Source organism: Saimiri boliviensis, chromosome 5 (assembly GCF_048565385.1).
Source record: "Saimiri boliviensis isolate mSaiBol1 chromosome 5, mSaiBol1.pri, whole genome shotgun sequence".
Lineage (NCBI taxonomy): Eukaryota > Metazoa > Chordata > Mammalia > Primates > Cebidae > Saimiri > Saimiri boliviensis.
In genome coordinates this window covers 13,894,133-13,913,817 of record NC_133453.1, presented here as the reverse complement: position 1 = coordinate 13,913,817, position 19,685 = coordinate 13,894,133, and the positions used below count along the sequence as shown (strand labels likewise).

The following is a 19,685-nucleotide window of genomic DNA, read 5'->3' as shown; positions in this document are numbered from 1 at the left end:
TGGAGACCAACCTAGGCAACAAAGTGAGATTCCGTCTGTAGAAAAATTTAAAGATTAGCCAGGCATGGTGGTACACATCTATAGTCCCAGTTAATCAGGAGGCTGAGGTAGGAGCATTGCTTGAGCCCTGGAGTTTCAGGCTGCTGTGAGCCATGATCATGCAACTGTACGCCAGCCCAGATGACAAAGTGAGATACTGTTTCAAAAAAAAAAAAAATTCCATAGTGATCTTCTCTGTGTCCTTTTTTGTAATGTCATGGGCAAATCATGGTTTTCTAGTTAATGGAAGTTGGGTTAACTTCTCATTATAAACTTAATGGAAGGTGGGCTGGTGAACACTGCTATAGGTAGATAATTCAATAGAAAGAAAATGTAGGGCCAGGTGCGGTGGCTCACGCCTGTAATCCCAGCACTTTGGGAGACCAAGACAGATGGCCAGTATGGTGAAATCCCATCTCTACTAATAGTGCAAAGAATTATCTGGGCCTGGTGATGGACACCTGTAGTCCGAGCTACTTGGGAGGCTGAGGCAGGAGAGTTGCTTGAACCTGGGAGGCGGAGGTTGCAGTGAGCCAAGATTACTCCACTGCACTCCAGCCTGCACTCCAGACAAAGTGAGACTCCATCTCAAAAAAAAAAAAAAAGAAAAAAAAGTAGAAATAATTTTATTTTGAAATATATAGTTTATGTTTTATAGTATCAAGTTAACATTCCTAGTTGTTTTAAGACTAAGAGGAAAAGCATTACTACTGGCCAAGCGTGGTGGCTCACGCTGGTAATCCCAGCACTTTGGGAGGCTAATGGATCAGTTGAGGCCAGGAGTTCGAGACCAGCCTGGCCAACATGGGGAAACTCTCTTTCTACTAAAAACATATATATAAAAAAATTAGGCCGGGCGCGGTGGCTCAAGCCTGTAGTCCCAGCACTTTGGGAGGCCGAGGTGGGTGGATCACGAGGTCAAGAGATGGAGACCATCCTGGTCAACATGGTGAAACCCCATCTCTACTAATGGTGCAAAAAATTAGCTGAGCATGGTGGCGCGTGCCTGTAATCCCAGCTACTCAGGAGGCTGAGGCAGGAGAATTGCCTGAACCCAGGAGGCGGAGGTTGCGGTGAGCCGAGATCACGCCATTGCACTCCAGCCTGGGTAACAAGGGCGAAACTCCTTCTCAAAAAAAAAAAAAATTAGCCAGGCGCGGTTATGTGTACCTGTAATCCCAGCTACTCTGGTGGCTGAGGCGGAAGAATTGCTTGAACCTGAGAGGTAGATAATACAGTGAGATTGTGCCACTGCACTCCAACCTGGGCAACAGAGTGAGATTCTGTCTCAAAAAAAAAAAAAAAAGGCATTACTATTGATGCTCCACAGGCATAGTCTATGTGTTAGGAGTAAAATCAGGCATTGCATGCCAGTATTTGATTATCTTTATACTGGATTAATAACAAATCCATGAAATAACACACTTTTCTCCTGTTAACTTTCATGATTGATTCATTCTTGAAGCAGAGCTTTATTAATAAATTACCTGCTATGTGCCAAGAACTGTCCCTAGGTCCTAGGGATACAAAAACAGATGATTTCTGCCCTTCCCTTGCAGTCTTGTAGGGGAAGAGACGCAATAAAAGTACAGTGGTCTTGTGCTGACAGCTCAGATTTGGACTATGCAAGTTGTGAACCTTGGGCAAGAGGCTTCTGAGCCTGAGTTTCTGTTATTAGTAACTATAATACCTATGTGTAGAAATCCTAGGGTTTTTTGAACTAGGCCAACTTGGGAAGATTCCCAGCGTATTTCTTGTCAGATAATATTTATTCATTGAATCTGAATCTGAAGTGGTAGAGGTCATGAGAAGAATTAATCAATTTTTATTTTCATTCCTGGTTTGTATGGTTTTATTAGGGGGGTTTTTCTGTTTTCATAGCATACTGTCATGTCATTTACATTAATATTTGGGTTATGTATTTAAACTCTTGGAGCATTTTAACTTTGATTTTCTGCTGAGTTTAATAATGAAAATATTATTATTTTAGTAACAACATGTTGTCATTGTAGAGTGAGAAAATTAAGTTACATACTCATTAATTCAGGATTTACAGTTATTATGCTGCTCATAGCAGGGGTTGGCAAACTGTTTGTAATGGCCCGATAGTAAATATTGTAGACTTTGTGGGCCACCTGCATTCTCTGTTGCATATTCTTGTTTGAAATCCACTGCTGCCTCCCCCCCACCCCCCCAATTCTTTAGTGTAAAAACCATTTTTAGATTAAAGCGGTATAAAAATGGGCCACTGACCCAGTTTGGTCTGTAGATTGAAGATCTGTTGATTGAAGATGTATAGAACTCTTGTTTTTCAGTTTACAATATAAATCCTTTTATGATCTGGCATCTTAACTTAGCTAATCTTTTCTTAATGTTATTGCCAGCAGAAATACTTTAACTACGATGGTCTTTGTTGTCTTTTCCATACATGCTATCTGTGTTCTAATTTTCTTGCCATTTTACTGATGCTGGCTTTTATTTTTGCTTGATTCTTCTCTTCTAACCCTATCAGTCTTTGGGGAGTTTTTCTCTCTCATAGATACTAACATTTCTATGTGTATTTTAAACTGTTTTAAAAAATAGCATTCACTATAAGATTTACAAAAAAAATTTTTTTTTGTTACTGCTCTTAGTTTCTTCTGTATTGGTCTTACTGCCTTCAGTACATTATAGACATTTCTGTGGCATAATCTTCAATCTGGTCTCATTGCAACCTCTGCCTCCTGGGTTTAAGAGATTCTCCTGCCTCAGCCTCTCAAGTAGCTGGGATTACAGGCATGTACCACCATGCCTGACTAATTTACTAGGACTCAAAAAAATCCATGGTTTAGTTTGATTACGACTAATTTACGAACCTTGTTACCTTCGGCAAACCACTTTTCCCTGAGCTTCATTTTCCTTTGTAATCTGTGAGAAATATCTGTGTTGCCTATTTCCTGAGGTTGATTTGAAAGTAGTATATGTGAAAACATTTTGAAAATTCATATATTGTGTAGATGTAAGATCATGGTTTTCTTTTTTTCAAAACTAAAAAATTTTTTTTACCAGGTTTAGTAACTTGTTAAGATCGTGCTTATACATGCAAAGGTACTTTTCCAGTTGATTCCTAAACTCAGAAAACACATATCGAATAGGAACATGACATGCTTTGAATTGAATTTAGGGTGGAGATAAATTTTTGTAGAATTTCAGTCAGTATGCCATCATACTGACTGAGTTAATAAATGAAAATGTTCACTGATAATACACTGAAAAACATTTTAAACTACAAAATTAATTATTTGAGGGAATAGCTTCCTAGAGGGATATTTGAGGTTTAAAACAATCTAATTAAAATATTAAAGCACACTATTTTATTATTTAAGGGATATTTATTTAGTGTCTGCATATTTATGTACATGTCTGGGCTCTTAAGCATTTTGAGAGAAAGGCATGAGCTGTAGCTCTTATAAATATTAGCTGAATCTTGTCAGCAGTAACTTAGTAATGTTGAAAATATTTAGAGCATATTCTTTGATGTTAACTGTTGGCTTTCAGAGAAATATACTAATTAAGAAAAATGTAGAAATGGCCTTTGTTTTGTACATATCATAACATGTGGGTCTTTTTGAATGATGACAGAAAACCCAGAGCATTATAGAAGAAGCTAGATGATGTTATGTTGTCAGTTTGTGACTACTTGAGAGTTCACTTAATTTTTTGTTACACTACATATTCCAGGTTACAGTGTTTATTTCCTTCTAGCTATTTGCCTTACCATTCTAGCTTCCTGTCATCTCTCAGCTTATTTTTTTTTCCTTGCCATTGTATGTTATCTTCTAAAAAATCTTATTTGACTCTAATTAAAAATATGTAAATCATTAGACATTTTTGTTTCTTTTTTAAGGACTTTATTGTGGAGGTATTCATGCATTTACACAAGTGCATAGTATAACAAACTTCTGTCAACCCATGGCTGTCTTTTTATTATTTTAAAGCAGATGCGAGACATAAAATTTCATCTATAAACTCAACTCTCTTTTTTTTTAATCTTTTACTTTATTTTTTATTTGTTGTTGTTTTTTTAAATCAATTTATTATTATTGTTTTTTCTTACTACTTTTTTTTTTTTTTTTTTTTTTTAAGAAGTGGTTTCACCATGTTGGTCAGGCCGATCTTGAACTCCCAGCCTCAGGGATCCGTCTGCCTTGGCCTCCAAAGTGCTTGGATTACAGGCGTGAGGTACCATGCCTGGCCTTCAACTCTCATGTTACCCGTGAATTTCAAGGACCTTAAAATATATATAGCAACAGTGCTATTTTTGTCCCTATAACAATTAATAATCTAGTCATCTGGTCATTTAAGTTTTCTGTTGTTCATAAATATCTTTTCTTTTTTTTTTTTCTTAATGGTTTGTTTGAATGAGAATCCAGGGAAGATCCACATATTGAGTGGTTAAAATGGGCTTTAAAACTTTGTACTGCTTATAAAGGATTGGAGGCTTTGCTAGGTGCCGTGGCGCATGCCTGTAATCAATCCCAGCACTTTGGGAAGCCGAGGCAGGCGGATCACTGGAGGCCAGGAGTTCAAGACTAGCTTGGGCAACATGGCAAAACCCCATCTCTACTAAAAATACAAAAATTTGCTGCGCTTGGTGGCTTGTGCCTGTAATCCCAGCTGCTCTGGAGGCTGAGGACAAGAATCACTTGAACTCAGCAGGCAGAGGTTGCAGTGAGCTGAGATGGCACCACTGTACTCTAGCCTGGGTGACAGAGTGAAACTGTCTCAAAAAAAAAAAAAAAAAAGCTAGATGGTTCACAGTGACACCTGCAAAGATTGGACTGGAATGGGCCTGTATTAGTGGTATGTGGCATAGATTCAGGCAAAGGATTGTGTTAAGACAGTGGGGGCCTCAGGCCGGGTAGTTATTCTGGGGATGAAGAGTCTAACCTGGGGCCTCTGCCAGCTTAGAGTCCCTGAGAAACAAAGCAGCTCAGGTGACTTCCAGTGCCTTGTGGGACACTCAGGCAGCATAAGTGCTACCTGGTACACATCTGAGTTGTAGTCCTTTACCTGTGTCTTTTCCATTGCTCTGGCATCAGCCGCTACTCAGCCTCCTGAAAATAGATGCTGGGTTCTTACTGCAGAACAAGAAGCCTGCTTGTCAGGACAGCAACTGACATTCATTGTGGCAACAGAGTGTGCCTTCTGGTTATGGGGTACGTTATGAGCTGGTAAGAAGAAAATAAACAGGCCTTCTGGCCCCATAGAATTTTGAGGAATTTGTAATGATGTTTAAGGTTTGGATAGTAGTAGGCAGAGGCCATGCCTGCAAGAACTTCTTGTTGATTTGGGTGATACTTTTTGGTCAGTCTCCTACTGGAACATGACTCCCACCACTTTCTCAGGGACAATCTCATACTGGCCTGTGATGCTCGGTTCTTTCCAAGGATGGAGTGGTTGTGAGCAGTTATCTTTTGATAGGAGAACTTGTCCTGCTTTGTGCCATCGAATGGCAGCGTAGTGTCAACAGGTCTTTGAGCAGGGTCCCCCCTCCCCTTTCCCGGTGGTGTGAGCGCAGTGGTTTACCAGCTGCTCTGCCTGCAGAGAGCCTGATTTGGCTATCTTGCTACATCCTCTCTCAGAACCTGCTTCCTAGATAGCTATAGCCAGACTCTGGACTTGGGCAGAGACTGCTCAAAGCCATAGAACAATGGCCATATCTGCCTGTTGGGTGTAGTGTTTTATGAATGACAGTTACAGCTCTGTGATCGTTGGTGGTACGTAGATGTTGTGGATTCACCTTACTGATCTTGTCTAGTTGAGCAACTGCAGATAGAACAATTGGACAGCTGGTGTGGATTTTCATATTTTTTTCCATAATAAATACATCATTTTTTTCCTGCATGTATTCTGAAACTTTATTATTGGTGCCAGTATATAATTGTCTTCTTGATTATGTTATCACTGTGTAATGTCTATCTTAATGTTTCATTTTTTTTTTTGAAATTTACTTTATCTCATACTGTTTTTTTTTTCCATTATAGTGATGGGTTGTTGTGAAGCACTTTATTTTTGTTTTCAGCATGTGACTGTGATATATCTGGACATGCTTTATCTGTGTATATGTATGTATCCTTATGGTTGTTGATCTTCTTGAATCTATACATTTTTCATTTACCAAATTGAGAATATTTCAACATTTTCCCTTCAAGTATTTTTTCTGCCTCATTCTCTCTTAGCTGTCCTTCTGAGATTCTGATTGCTTCATTGGTAGGCATTTTGATACTGTTCTGCAGTTTCCAGAGGTTCCCTTAATTTTTTTCCCTCTATATTTATACTTTCCAGATCAGACAATTTCTCTCTTATCCCCAACTCTTCTGTTATTTCTAAGCTCTAATTTTTAACTTTAGTTATTATCTTTTCCATCTTTAACATTTACATCTTTTTCTAGAGTTTTTTCGAGAGTTTCCATTTCTCTGCCCAGATTTTGTTCGTTTTTATTTATTGTAATCATGTTTTCTTTAATACTTTTTTTTTTTTGAGATGGAGTCTTGTTCTGTTGCCCAGGCTGGAGTGCAGTGGTGGCATCTTGGCTCACTGCAACCCCCACCTCCTGGGTTCAAAGTAATCTCCTGCCTCAGTCTCCGAGTAGCTGAGATTACAGGCGCCTGCCACCATGCTCAGCTAATTTTTGTATTTTTAGTAGAGGCACGGTTTCACCATCTTGCCCAGGCTGGTCTTGAACTCCTGACCTCGTTATCCACCCACCTCAGCCTCCCAAAGTGCTGGGATTACAGATGTGATCCACTATGCCCGGCCTATAATATGTTCTTGAATATGGATATACTAGCTATTTTAAGTCATTGTCTCCTTATTCTAAAATTTTTACCATTGCAGAATCTGGTACGGATTGACTTTTCTTTTGATTTTGGGTCATAATTTCCTGTTTCTTTGTATATGTAGGGCCTCTGGATTCTGTCTTGTTCCTTCAAAAACTATTGGTTTTGTTTGTTTTGTTTTTTACTTTAGTAAACTCTAAATCTTTGCTCAGTTCCTTAATTGAACTGTTTGAAGTTAGCCCCATGTACACATAGGTCAGGAGTGAGCTAGAGATTTGGGAGAAGTTGATAACACACGTTTTGTGGTACCTATTTTATTTCTCTGGCCATCTCTCTTAGGGGATTTACCCCTCACTTTCCAGTTGGTGTGGCTATTGTGAACCTCTTGTCTTCCTGTACTTTAAGCTTTAAGACTTGTGTATTTCTGTTCGAATTGTAGCAACCCTGCATGACTGTTTTCAAGTGATGATCCTTAAATTAAAAAAAGCACATACCTAGTGCTGTTTCTTTCCTCTTCAGCTTATTTGTGGTTGCTCTTTAGTGTCTTTATAAGCTTTGTCCATAGTTTATAGTTGTTATCTGCTGGAGAGTTGGGTTTTTAATATGAGTCTTTTTGCCACTGCTGGAAGGAATCTATAGTGTTTGCCCTTTAAGTGTTTTTTTTTTTTTATCCTTTAAGTTTCCTTTCCAGTCACTCATTCTTACACTCTGTTCACCAAGTCATTTGTTCAGTAAGTTTCCCACCTTCTGGATTTTGCTAATGCCGTCCATGCAGTGTCAGTGTTGCTTTCTTGTCCCAGTTACCTATAAACTGATGGTTGGCTATAGTAGTTTCTTAAGATTCAGGCTTAATTTAAGGAAGGGGAAAGATCCACTATTTCACAGGTTGTATGGTGTGTTCTTTTATCAAGAACCACTTTAAAAAGTTTTGATTTTTGGTCCTGTTAGCAGCTAATGCTCAGTGCCTACGTCTATTAATTAGAGACTGTAAAATGGTGATTTTCTAACTCAGTGGTTTTCTGAGTACAGTTTGGGACTTGTAGGGGATCCTTGAGACCTTTTCAGAGGTTGCTTAAAGTAAAAAAAAAAGTTTAATAATGCTGAGACTCAGTTTGCTGTTTTTTACTCCTGTTTTCATGGGTTTACAGAGTTTTCCAGAAGCTACATAACATAAAAATGCAGAAACAGATGAGAAATCAGTTCACTTCTACTTAACTAGGCATTAATGAAGTTTACAAAAATTAAAACAGTGACTTTTCACTAATTTTTTTGTTTTGGAAAAATAGCTATTTTTATAAATAAAAGCTATTTACGTTAAGTTGCAATAGTTTTATTGTCATTCTTCTTTAAGAACATTAAAACTATTGATAAATATCAGTAGATAATTCTTCAGTATTGCACTGTTTTCAAAATAGTTCCATAACATTTCCAATAGCAACTGGTTAGGTTTTTAAAAATTACGATGAATTTATTTATTTGATATGTTTCACCCAAATTCAGTAATTTTTACTGATGATCAAATTTTCCCCATTGTTCAATGAGATAGCCACCCATGTATTCAGAAATGTTGAAAGAAAACTTTTCTTCCACACCTTTTGGTTTATTTACATAGAATGTGGTACAAATGAGGTTTACTTCAGAGGCTTGTTTGAATTTGGGCTAGTTTCTCTCTGTTCCTTGGCCAATGACTACATTCCAGACTTCAGTCAGTTGCCTCACAAATGCATGCCTTCAGTCACCAGGACAACGAGACAATAGAGTGTCAGTACAAATAGATCACTATCATTGAGTCCTAGGTTGAACTAAATAATGGATGAATGTGCTTGTATTAGAGGTGGCCAGTGGTATTGATGATACCTTAAACCATAGATAATCCACAGACAATTCTTACTTCATATCAAGACAAAATATAAAGTTATATTCTTAACAATGATTTCTAAAGGTTATATGACCAAACAAGCTAGCCCCCTTCTGCTACTCCCTTGCTCAACTCCTTGTTTGCTTAGGTATATTCTAGGAAATGTAAAAAATGTAAAGTTTATTCTGTGTATATGTCTATGTGTGAGGGAGGGAGGCAGGAACACACCATTGGTTAATTTTTCCTTCTTAGCAACCTTTCTTATCAGATTCATAATGTCTTTGAGAGTGAGAATGCTTTCCTTTAGGAGGCTTCATAAAATAAGTTTAGAACAGTTGGAATGTAAACACTCCAACACACTTGGGATTTTTTTTTCTTTTTGGGAAATAATTCTAAACCTCATCCAAAAGGACAAAAGAGTAAAACTAGTTGGGAATAATTTCTAAAATTATTTACTGTTTGTAATTTCTGTCTTCTGTATACACAGTAATTTGTGATATAAGCTTGCAATAATTACAGCAGCCTGAAACTAGTGCAAGGGTAGGCACAGATTTATAGATTAGATCCTGAGATATACTGTAACCTTTATGACATATATTATAAATATGAATGATCTTGTAAAACAAATGAATTTCAACATTCATTGTAGAAATTGGTTATACAGTAAGTGGAAACTTAATTAGAATGTTAGCTGACATAGTACACCAAAATTTCAGAAAAATTTTAGCATTAAGTCATTAAAGGAAGCCAGAAACATGTAGACAATAGTCTCAAAAGATGTACCTGCAAGATATTTATTAATCCCAATGGGGAAAAACAGTAACTTTAAAATGGAGAGAAAGATACAATTTAACCAGGTAATCCAAGTATATTACCAGTACTGGGACAAATTGACCTTGTATATCTCTGATATGTTGCACTGGGAAGGACACATTACTTATGTGGTATCTTCCCCAAAATACCTATTGTTAATTTAATCATGAGGAAGCCCAAAGTACTACCAAATAGCTGGTCTGTACTCTTCAAAGATGTCATGGTCATGAAAGACAGAAGAGTAAAGAATGGCTCACCCCTGTAATCTCAGCACTTTAGGAGGCCAAGGTGGGTGGATCATCAGAGTTTGGGAGTCTGAGACCAGCCTGAATAAAACGGAGAAACCCCTTCTCTACTAAAAGTACAGAATTAGCTGAGTGTGGTGGTGCGTGCCTATAATCCCAGCTACTCAGGAGGCTGAGGCAGGAGAATTGCTTGAACCTGGAAGATGGAGGTTGTGGTGAGCTGACATCACGCCATTGGACTCTAGCCTGGGCAATGAGAGCAAAACTCTTGTCTCAAAAAAAAAATATGGGTGGGTGGGGTGGGGAGAGTAAAGAATGTTCCAGATTAAAAGAGACGAGACAGTTAATGGATTCTAGACTAGGAAAACCTTTTCTTTTGTTATAAAGGCCATTATTAAGATTACTGACTGATCTTTACATTAGATAATATAAAATATTAATGTCTTGATTTTGGTACTTGTGCGATGGTTATGTAAAAGAATGTCCTTATATTTAGGAAATATACATTTGGGGTAAAAGGCTTGTTATGTCACCAATTTAAATGATTCATTAAAAAATTATTTTTCTCAGGAGAATGATAGAGCATTGGAGACTTGGTGAAGGGTATGTGAGATGTGTTTCTACTATCAACTTTTCCTTAAAATATTTTGTAAATAGAAACCAAGCAAAACTAAATTGTAATGTTTAAGGATGTATACATGGGGGGAGAGTGGGTAACAGTAAAACACAAAGAGGTGATTACTATAGAAAATACAGCCGAATAGCCCAGCTGCATATTTAACATTTGAATGCAGAAGGACTTTATAGACTGAAAGCAGTGAAGGAAGTCTCAAAGTAAAAACTGATATATTTAGCTAGATAAAACAAGGAAGCTCGTGAAAGGCACAGTAAATAAAATTAAAAGGCAGAGCCATTTTTCTGTGCCAGGCACTATACTATACCGGGTAATTTACTTATGTCATCTCAGTTTGAAAAGTTGGGCAGATAATAATTTTTGTTGAAACTACTGTGACTTCACTAATAATAAGTCTTAAATTTATAAAGGTCTTTGTAATTTACAAAGCGCATTCATAAATAACCTGTGTGTTGTGGTGGGGGGCGGTAAGGAGGGGTGCTTACTTACTCATGCTCCTTGCTGAAAGAAGAAAAGGCTTTTTGCCCTGGGAAAACCATGAAACAGCATCACACACACACACACACACACACACACACACACACACACACACACACACACACACACGTACACACATATCTGGTGCCCCTTGCACCAGAAACGGACACCTAACTCTGGGGCTAGTCACTTTATCAGGTCTTGCTTCTTCAGAAATTGAATGAAGGTTCACAGAAGCTGTATTCAAATAATGAGTCATTTGAACTGAAAAATTGTATGTATTTTTCAATAGACTTGTTAGATAGATTTGTTTTTCAATAGATTTGTTAGTCTCTGTGCAGGCTGACAAACGAAAAGTTGTACTTAGATGAGCAAAAGTGGGGACAAGACATAGTATGAGAAGCAAATGATAAACTATGTGTTGGTGGAGGGGGTTAGTTGAGAGGGGACTTAAGAGACACTCAGACCGCTCAGCTCCCACATGGTTCCTGTTTGCATCTCTGGTTCCCATGAAGTATTCGTTTTATTTTGGTGGAGTGCTCTGGTGTATTCTGTCTGCAAATCTGTTTTTATCCAAACCAATATAGCTGGGTTTTGATTCTTTTCAGCCTATCTGGAACACAGTTCTTATGTTAGAGACTTCAAGTGAAATAAGTTATGGATATATGAGTTGTGTATGCTGCCTTTTACTAAGTCTTTACACTAGATGTCTGAATTAGAGCTGTTGTTCTTTACAATGCGGATACTTCTAAGTTTTCTTAGTATACATTGCATTTTATTTTTCTCTAGTATTCTAAGCATTTGCTTCTGTCTTTTCCTTTGTGAGATTTCGCAGTCCCTTTCCAAATGTTTTATCATTTGTATTTATTTGTACTTAGTAGTTATTTAGAAAACAAGTGTTAAGTACCTATTCATCTTTCACCAGAACTTATTCTGGTACTTTTTCTCCTATATTATCAAGTGAATCAGTATGTATAATAAACTGGCTCTTAGTCCTTGCTCTTGGGAAGTTCTTCCTCTAGGGAAAAGTTTTTTCCCATCTCTGTGTTATCCCAGGTATTGCGCATTCTAATACCTGCCTCTAAAACAGGTTTTTATTATCGTATTTAGATTGTTACTTGTCTTCTGATGCTGGAATGATTGCATAGTCCGTGGTTGCAGGTATGTTAGGTGTTGACAGACTTTTTCCATGAAGAGTCAGAAAGTAAATACTTTAGGCTTTGTGGGTTCCATAAGGTCTTTGTTACAATTAGTGCTAATGTTGTAGCTGAAAGTAGTACTAGACAATAGGTAACCAAGTGGGTGTGACTGTGTTCTAAGAAAATGTTATCTGCAAGCAAAGTCCCCAGATATAGCCCAATTTTCTGATCCCTGGCCCATATATAACATAAGAATTTGGATCAGTGAATTTATTTATTTCTACCAAGTAAGTTGGGAAACTAAATGTTCTAGGTCAGCATGTATATTTTAGGTGGAACAGAAGAAAAAAGATAATTTCTGTTGTGCATACATTTGAGGGCTGTTAAGGAAGTTGCATTCACACATGCACCAGATATTAAGTGCTTACTGTATGTCAGGAATTAAGTATACAAATAGTGTTGAATCAAAGAGGAGGTTCCTGCTTCCTGCAATTTGCATTTAAAAATTAGGAGATAAAGGTTGAGAAAATATTGTGAGAGTGTATCTGGGATTTGGTACAGGGGTTAAATGCCATTTTGGATTGGTGGTTAGGGAAGACTTTCTGTGGAGGCCAGTGGGCTGGAAAGAGTTTAGAAATTAGTTTGGAGGACTAATCAGGGGTCACATTCTGTTGAGCCTAATGGGCTGTGATGAAGAATTTGATTCTTAGGTTAAGGAAGCTGTTATAAGGTAGTTTGTGCTTAATTTTTTAAAAAAAACCCTAGGACAAAATAAATGTTGGATTTGATACCTCATATGTCTGATATTCCCTTACCTGTCCATTTATGTGGCTGCTTTTCAAAGGTACTGTCTCTCAGAGATCTGCACATACAGCTTGTGTGTGCCTATTTTTAGTTACTCAGTTGCATAAGTTCTAATTCTTGCTAGCACATTTTATAAAACCAAATGTTATGATATAATGTATTGTAAAGTTTCTTAAAAAAATGTATGTAAATGCAAAACTTTCAGTTTCTCTTGCATAAAGCACATGCGGATAGTGTTTTTGTTTGTTTCTGCAGGCATCTTTCAGTTTATATATTGTTCAAGTATGTGTCACTGAGAAATAACTAATCAGCTGGTGGTCTGGAAATACTATAGTCATATTAATGTAGGCTGGATCGGTGTAGGAAACGTTAATAATGCACTTGTTTTTTCAGTATTTTACTTGAGTCATGGCATATATTTGAGATATTTTTCTGAGGATGGACTTTTTCTTCCTTGTTTCTTCCTTTTAGGGCAAAATAATATGTTGGTGATATAATTTTGTATAGGTCCATGATACTTGTCTAGAGAGCTTCTAATGGTATTTTCTGTTTGTTAATGTTTATTTTTGTTCAGTTTTTCTGCTTCTGAAAAGTGGATATTGGTTGCTTGTTCATCAGATTTTTAATTTTTAAACTATTCTTTCGTTCCTGTGTTTTGAGGGCAGTATTTTTAAGTGCTGTGATTATATCTTACATACAAAAGGAGGCAGGATTACCTAGGGGATTACTCCATCTCTACTAAGTAAAGAAAAGACAAAAAAGAAAGTCTGAAATCTAGTTAGATGTACATAGATTGGCTTAGTGAAAAAAGATTCTTTAAATTCCAGATCCTCTGTCCTTTCCTTATTCTTAGATCTTTCTGTGTACAGGTTGCAAACAGAGTCATGTCATGTGGTTTATTCTTTTTATCCTTTTTGTGAAAATAAGGTTTTGTCCAAATAAAGGTGAATATCCATTTCAACAACTTTCCCCTCCAAATTGCTGTCACCCTCAAGGATTACTGATACAACACTGTTTCTTACCTTTTATATATGAGTAATTGGGAACAAGTATGAAGATTTCCTATTTTTGGTATTCATAACTGAGTTTGTTAAATTGCTTGCCCTGTATATATTTATTATCATGATTTGGCTGCTGTATTGGATAGCTGTTATTTGCACTTCTGACTCTAGTCTTTTCCTTGCTCTGGCTCCAAGCAGCTAGTCTGTCTGGATATACAGTTGGGCTTCTTATCCCTGGTTTCTGGTTGGGTTCAGCTGGTGGGGAACATTTTCAGCTGTTTGAAGGAAAGGAGGAGAGAGAGGTTAGGATTTTTACTTTTCTGACTTCTTCCTGTGGGATTTCTGTAGCCTGGCTTCATCCTTCCATTGAAGCTTGCAGTTCCTATCAGGCAGCCCTCTTTGTTTTAAGATTCTGCTGATGTTTTTCTTTCCTCCCCTGCTTTACTGCCAATGGGTAGGGGTAGGCCCTGCTGTTACTAACGCTGGGATAGAACACTCTAACTTGTGATTTCCTTAACAAATCAACCATGCTTTGTAACAGTCTCCTTATTAAACTTCCTTCAAATTATCCAAATTGACTGTGCTGCCTGTTTCTATGGTAACTGACTGATAAAATATGCTTTAACACATTTTAGATTCTGTCACTGGCTATTATGATTTCAATTCTAGAGTGGATTAGCACTATCAAGGGAAAAATTAACAATTTTATGAGTTTATTCTGTTGTCTGCTGTGATTTTCAGTTCTTCCGTAAGATCTGGCTTTGAGTATTATCAGTTTATTGAACACTTAATATGGCACAGCCCATTGTTTAAAGCATTATGGGGAATCCAAAAGTAAATGAGACACAGGCTTCGTGATTCTACTACTAGGCAGTTTGGAATGAGTTTCCTGTGAGAGCTACGAAGTGCTAGAAGTCGAGGAGAGAGATTGCTCTGTCAAGACCACTCTGATTGCGTCTGCATCAGGAATGAAGGGAGATCTTCAGTTTCCTGTATTTTCCTGGTAAGACCACCCTTCCCAGTCATTGCTTATTTTGTCACTCCATAGCTTATCACTGCAGACTGCTTAAGAGACCAGGCCCAAAAGTAATATAACTAATACAATTTTTTTTTTTTGAGACGGTCTTGCTCTTTCACTCAGGCTGCAGCGTAATCTTGGCTCACTGCAATTGCCACCTCCCGTATTCAGGCAATTGTCCTGCCTCAGCCTCCTGAGTAGTGGGTGCATGCCACCACACCTGGCTAATTTTTTGTGTGTGTTCTTAGTAGAGATGGGGTTTTACCATGTTGGCCAGGCTGGTCTCGAACTCCTAACCTTTCAAAGTGCTGGGATTATAGGCATGAGCTACCGTGCCTGACCAAACTAATACTAAAGTTTATATACCTGTTCTTGTTACCAAACACATATTTATTTAACTCACTAAACCTCCCTGTGAAATAAGTTCTATTATTTGTATTTTACAGGTAAAGAAAAATTAACTTGTTCAAGTCAAATAGCAAAATAGAGTTGGAATTCAGACTCATGCAGTCCGATTCCCTAGTCCAAGCTCATTAACTACCATCACCAGCACATTATTCTATAATTAGAGCTGATTATTTACCTCCCCCAAAAGAGACCATCAAAACTAATTCCATTGTTCTGTATAATTCCTAGTTTTTAAGTGTCACTCTTGCTCCTCGGTGCTGTTTTTAGTTCCTTGCCCCCACTTTTCATGTCAATAGATTTTATGAGTGGCTGCATCTTCTTGTTACAATTGTACCAGTCAGATTCCCTCATTCAGTATGTATGTACGTATGTATTTAGAGACAAGGTCTCATTCTGACACCCGGGATGGAGTAGAGTGGTATGATCAAGGCTGACTGCAACCTCTATTTTCCGGGCTCAGGTGATTCTCTCACCTCACCCTCCCGAGTAGCTGGGACTACACATTCACCACCACGCTCGGTGAATTTTTGTATTTTTTTGTAGAGACTGAATTTTGCCATGTTGCCCAGACTGGTCTTGAACTCCTGGGCTCAAGCAGTCCCTCCGATTTGACCTCCCACAGTGCTGGGATTATAGACATGAGCCATCGTGCTTAGCCCCCTCATTCATTTTAAATACTGTTTTTATTTCCACTAGTGTTAATCATTTTGGCCTGGCCAATATCCACACAGATAGCTCCATGGCCTCCAGAATTCCATGACCTCCAGTGATCCTTCATACTACTTTAAACCTTTTATTTATTGATAACTGTATCAACCCCCAGATTTCAGTTTCAAGCATTCAGTTCTCTGACCACCACTGATTCTCTTTCCAGCTTACTCCAATACTGGAGCCAACAATTTTGGGACAATCATCAGGACTTCCATTCCTTTATTTCACTAAATGTTGTTATCTGTCTTCCTCATGATGTCTTTATTTTTCTTAGCTTAGGTTCCATGGTCTGTTAATATAATCACCTTTTTCCAACCTCTGTCATGTTCTGCCCAATTAAACCAGTATTCTACCTACTTTTACCTGAATAGCCAGATAAAGCTAGTTTCACTTCAAATATTCATGGCCTCAAGTCTTCAGTGCTTCTTAGTCAATTCATTCTCACCCTTTTTTTCTAACCTTGAAACCCCTTTTTTCAGTTGATGATATTGGTTTTACTAAAAAAACAAAACAAGCGGAAAAGAGACTTTATCAGCAAATCTAGATGCCTGAAATAGTAATGTTAGTAGAGTGTTGGGAGCAGAAGGTGACCTTTCAGGGACTAAAATGTGAGTAGGTCATAAGGAGCTAGAGACTGATTATTTTCCCAGGTGTGTCACCGAAACACTGGCTTTGTTAAATGAATCTTGCCCCATAATAGGTTTACTGGCTAAATTTGAGAAATGCTGAAAGCTGTATATAGTTTGAATCTCTCTTTCCCTCTGTCTCTGATGTTCTGATAGAGGCAAGGAAAGATGAAAAGTTACAGGTAGGAAGTAAGTTTCCATCTGCTGGCCTAGATGTTACTGAAGCATTGGTTCAAACTTTAGCCTTCTTCAGTATAACCTGGAAGAGTTGAAACAGATTGTTTGGTTCCACCTAGAGGGACTGATTTCACACGTCTTGGGTGGCTCCTGAAAATTTGCATTTCCAACAAGTTCTTAGGTGACACTGATGTTGCTTGCTGATTTAAGGAATTGAGAATCACATGTTGAGGGTCATTTCACTTGAGTAAGAATTCAACTGCTAAGAGTGTTGAGAATGGTTAGGATTTTGAGATATAAATATAGGAAATAGCTGCTGTCGGGCAATATAATAGGAAATTAAAGCTGATTAATAACTTTGAGGAACTTTGACAGTGAGATATTTTGAATTTGTAGAGGACCCAAGCAGCTATTTTTAATGACTTTCTCTAGCAGTGTGACCTTTCAGAGAGCAGATGCAGAACCACAGCAGTTAGTATGCAGTTTAGAGGAAATCCTACAATCTGCTTACGTCAAATAGTTTACCATAAAGCACTCCATCTTTGCTTTGCGTTACCATTGAGTGCCAAGGTGGCAGTTCTATGATCTGTCTGCCCTTAGCCTGTCGGCTTCATTTTATTTATTTGTATGCTTGTTATTATTCATTTATTGATTTTAGTTTTAAAAGTTGTATATGGCAGAAGTTTTAGAAAGTAGAGACTAAAGTGTCTTGAAGTAATTCTGTCAAGTACAGTCAATAGTTCCATGGCTTTGGGCAAATAACTATCATGTCTCTTGTTTTCTCATTTGGGAAGTTTTAAAATAGAAGAATTAAAAACTTGCAGTCCTCCGTTTCTAAATGTAATTGACACATCTTTAAAAATCTTAAAGAATTACAGTTTGTGAGAATCATTAGTTAGGTTTCTGCCTGAGGAGAGTCCCATGTAGTTCTTTTTAAGTGGCTAAAAACTAATTGGACAAGCTGGGTCTCTTTAAGGTTTGTGCCATTTCTGGCAGTAAGTTGCACTACTGTTCCTGGGTGTCTGTACTTCTCAGGCTTTGACACTGAAATTTCTTCATAATGGATTATGCCTTACTCTAGTCCTCACTTGTGTCAACTGTCACTTCCAAAATGACTTTATAGTATCTGTACTGAGCCTGAAATAGGAAGGGACCACAAGAAATATTTTGAAACGTGTTTGGGGACATGGTAGGAGAGGAGAAGGGCAAGCCCTTTTTCCTATCCTTTCTCTTATGTCTCCCATAGCCAGTTCAGTGAGCAAGTAAGATTGAGAAGTATGCTTTTCCTTCGCTCATGTCTTAAATATTTGTCAGGGTTTTTGAAACCAGATACTTTGTTCTTTTCATAGTGTCATAATTGCTTATTCTTTAAAATAATACAATTTTGGAAACTTGTGGATTTGTTTTTGATAACTTTGCTGAGGAATAACTGATAATTTGTACATATTTAAATTGATAACGTGTCTATAAAGTTTACAGTTCGATGAGTTTTGACATATCTGTATACCATGAAACCACTACCATAATAACAAGAGAGCATCCATTTTCATTGTGCAACCCTTTGTAATGAATCCACTGGTCTGCTTTTCCTCGCTGTAGGCAGGTTTATATTAAAGATTTAAATGAATGGAAATATGTTGTATATACGTTTTGGTGGGGAGGGGTGTGCACATAATCTTGAGGTTTATTCATGTTTCTTGTATTAATGGTTTACTCCTTTTAATTACTGAATAATATGCTTCTGTGGATTTTCTGCCATTTTTTTGTTCAATTATTTATGGACAATTGGATTATTTCCAGTTTGGGGTTATTATCAAAGCTGCTGTAAATATGTACAGTCTGAGTGTGGACAAGTGCTTTTCTTTTTCTTGGATAAATACCTAGAAGTAGAATGGCTAAGTCATATGTCAGGTCTACGTTTAACTCTTAAGAAACTGCCAAATGTTTTCCACAGTGCTTATACCATTTTATATTAGAAAGAATTCCGGCTGTTCTGCATTGTTACCAGTACATTGTGTGGTCACAACTTTGTTTTTAGCTTTTCTGGTGATATCTATGCATGTCTATCCTTGGGAGTCTCAGTGTCTTTTTTTTTTTTTTTTTTTTTTTTTGAGATGGAGTTTTACTTTTGTTGCCCAAGCTGGAGTGCAATGACGTGATCTTGGCTCACTGCAACCTCTGCCTCCTGGGTTCAAATGATTCTCCATACTCAGCCTCCCGAGTAGCTGGGATTACAGGTGTGCGCCACTATGCCTAGGTAATTTTTGTGTATTTTTAGTGGAGACGGGATTTCATCATTTTGGTCAGGCTAGTCTTGAACTCCTGACCTCAGGTGATCCCCCCTCTTCGTCTTTCCAGGGTTATGGGATTACAGGCATGAGGCACTGCACCTGGCCTCAACAGTGTTTTAATTTGCATTTTATACATGACTGATGACAGTGGGCTGCTTATATCTTTGGTGAAGTGTCTGTTCAGATCTTTTGCCCCCTCTTTAAACAAGTGTTGGCTGGGCGTGGTGGCTCACACCTGTAATCCTAGCACTTTGGGAGGCTGAGGTGGGCGGATCACTTGAGCTCTGAGTTTGAGACCAGCCTGGGCAACATGAATGAAACCCTGTCTCTACAAAAAATACAGTTAGTCACATGTGGTGCTGCCCAGCTTACTCAGGAGGCTGAGATGAGAGGATGGCTTGAGCATAGGAGGTGGAGGTTACAAATAAGCTGAGATTACACCACTGCACTCCAAACTGGGCCAGATCTTTTCTCAAAAAGAAATCAGAAAAAACCCCAAAAAAGTGTTGGGTTATCTGTCTTTTGTAATTGGGTTGTAGGAGTTCTTTATATATTCCAGTTTCAATTTCTTAAACATTTTGCAAAGATTTTTATCCATGGAGTCTTGTTTTTTTATTTTTTAA

General features: G+C 37.8%; 1 protein-coding gene across 9 annotated transcripts in view; it reads left to right on the top strand.

Annotated features, from left to right (window-relative positions):
• Positions 1-19,685, top strand: part of AGFG1 (ArfGAP with FG repeats 1) — a 72,336-nt gene that overhangs the window by 19,005 nt on the left and 33,646 nt on the right. The gene's annotated exons all lie outside the window — the stretch shown is intronic.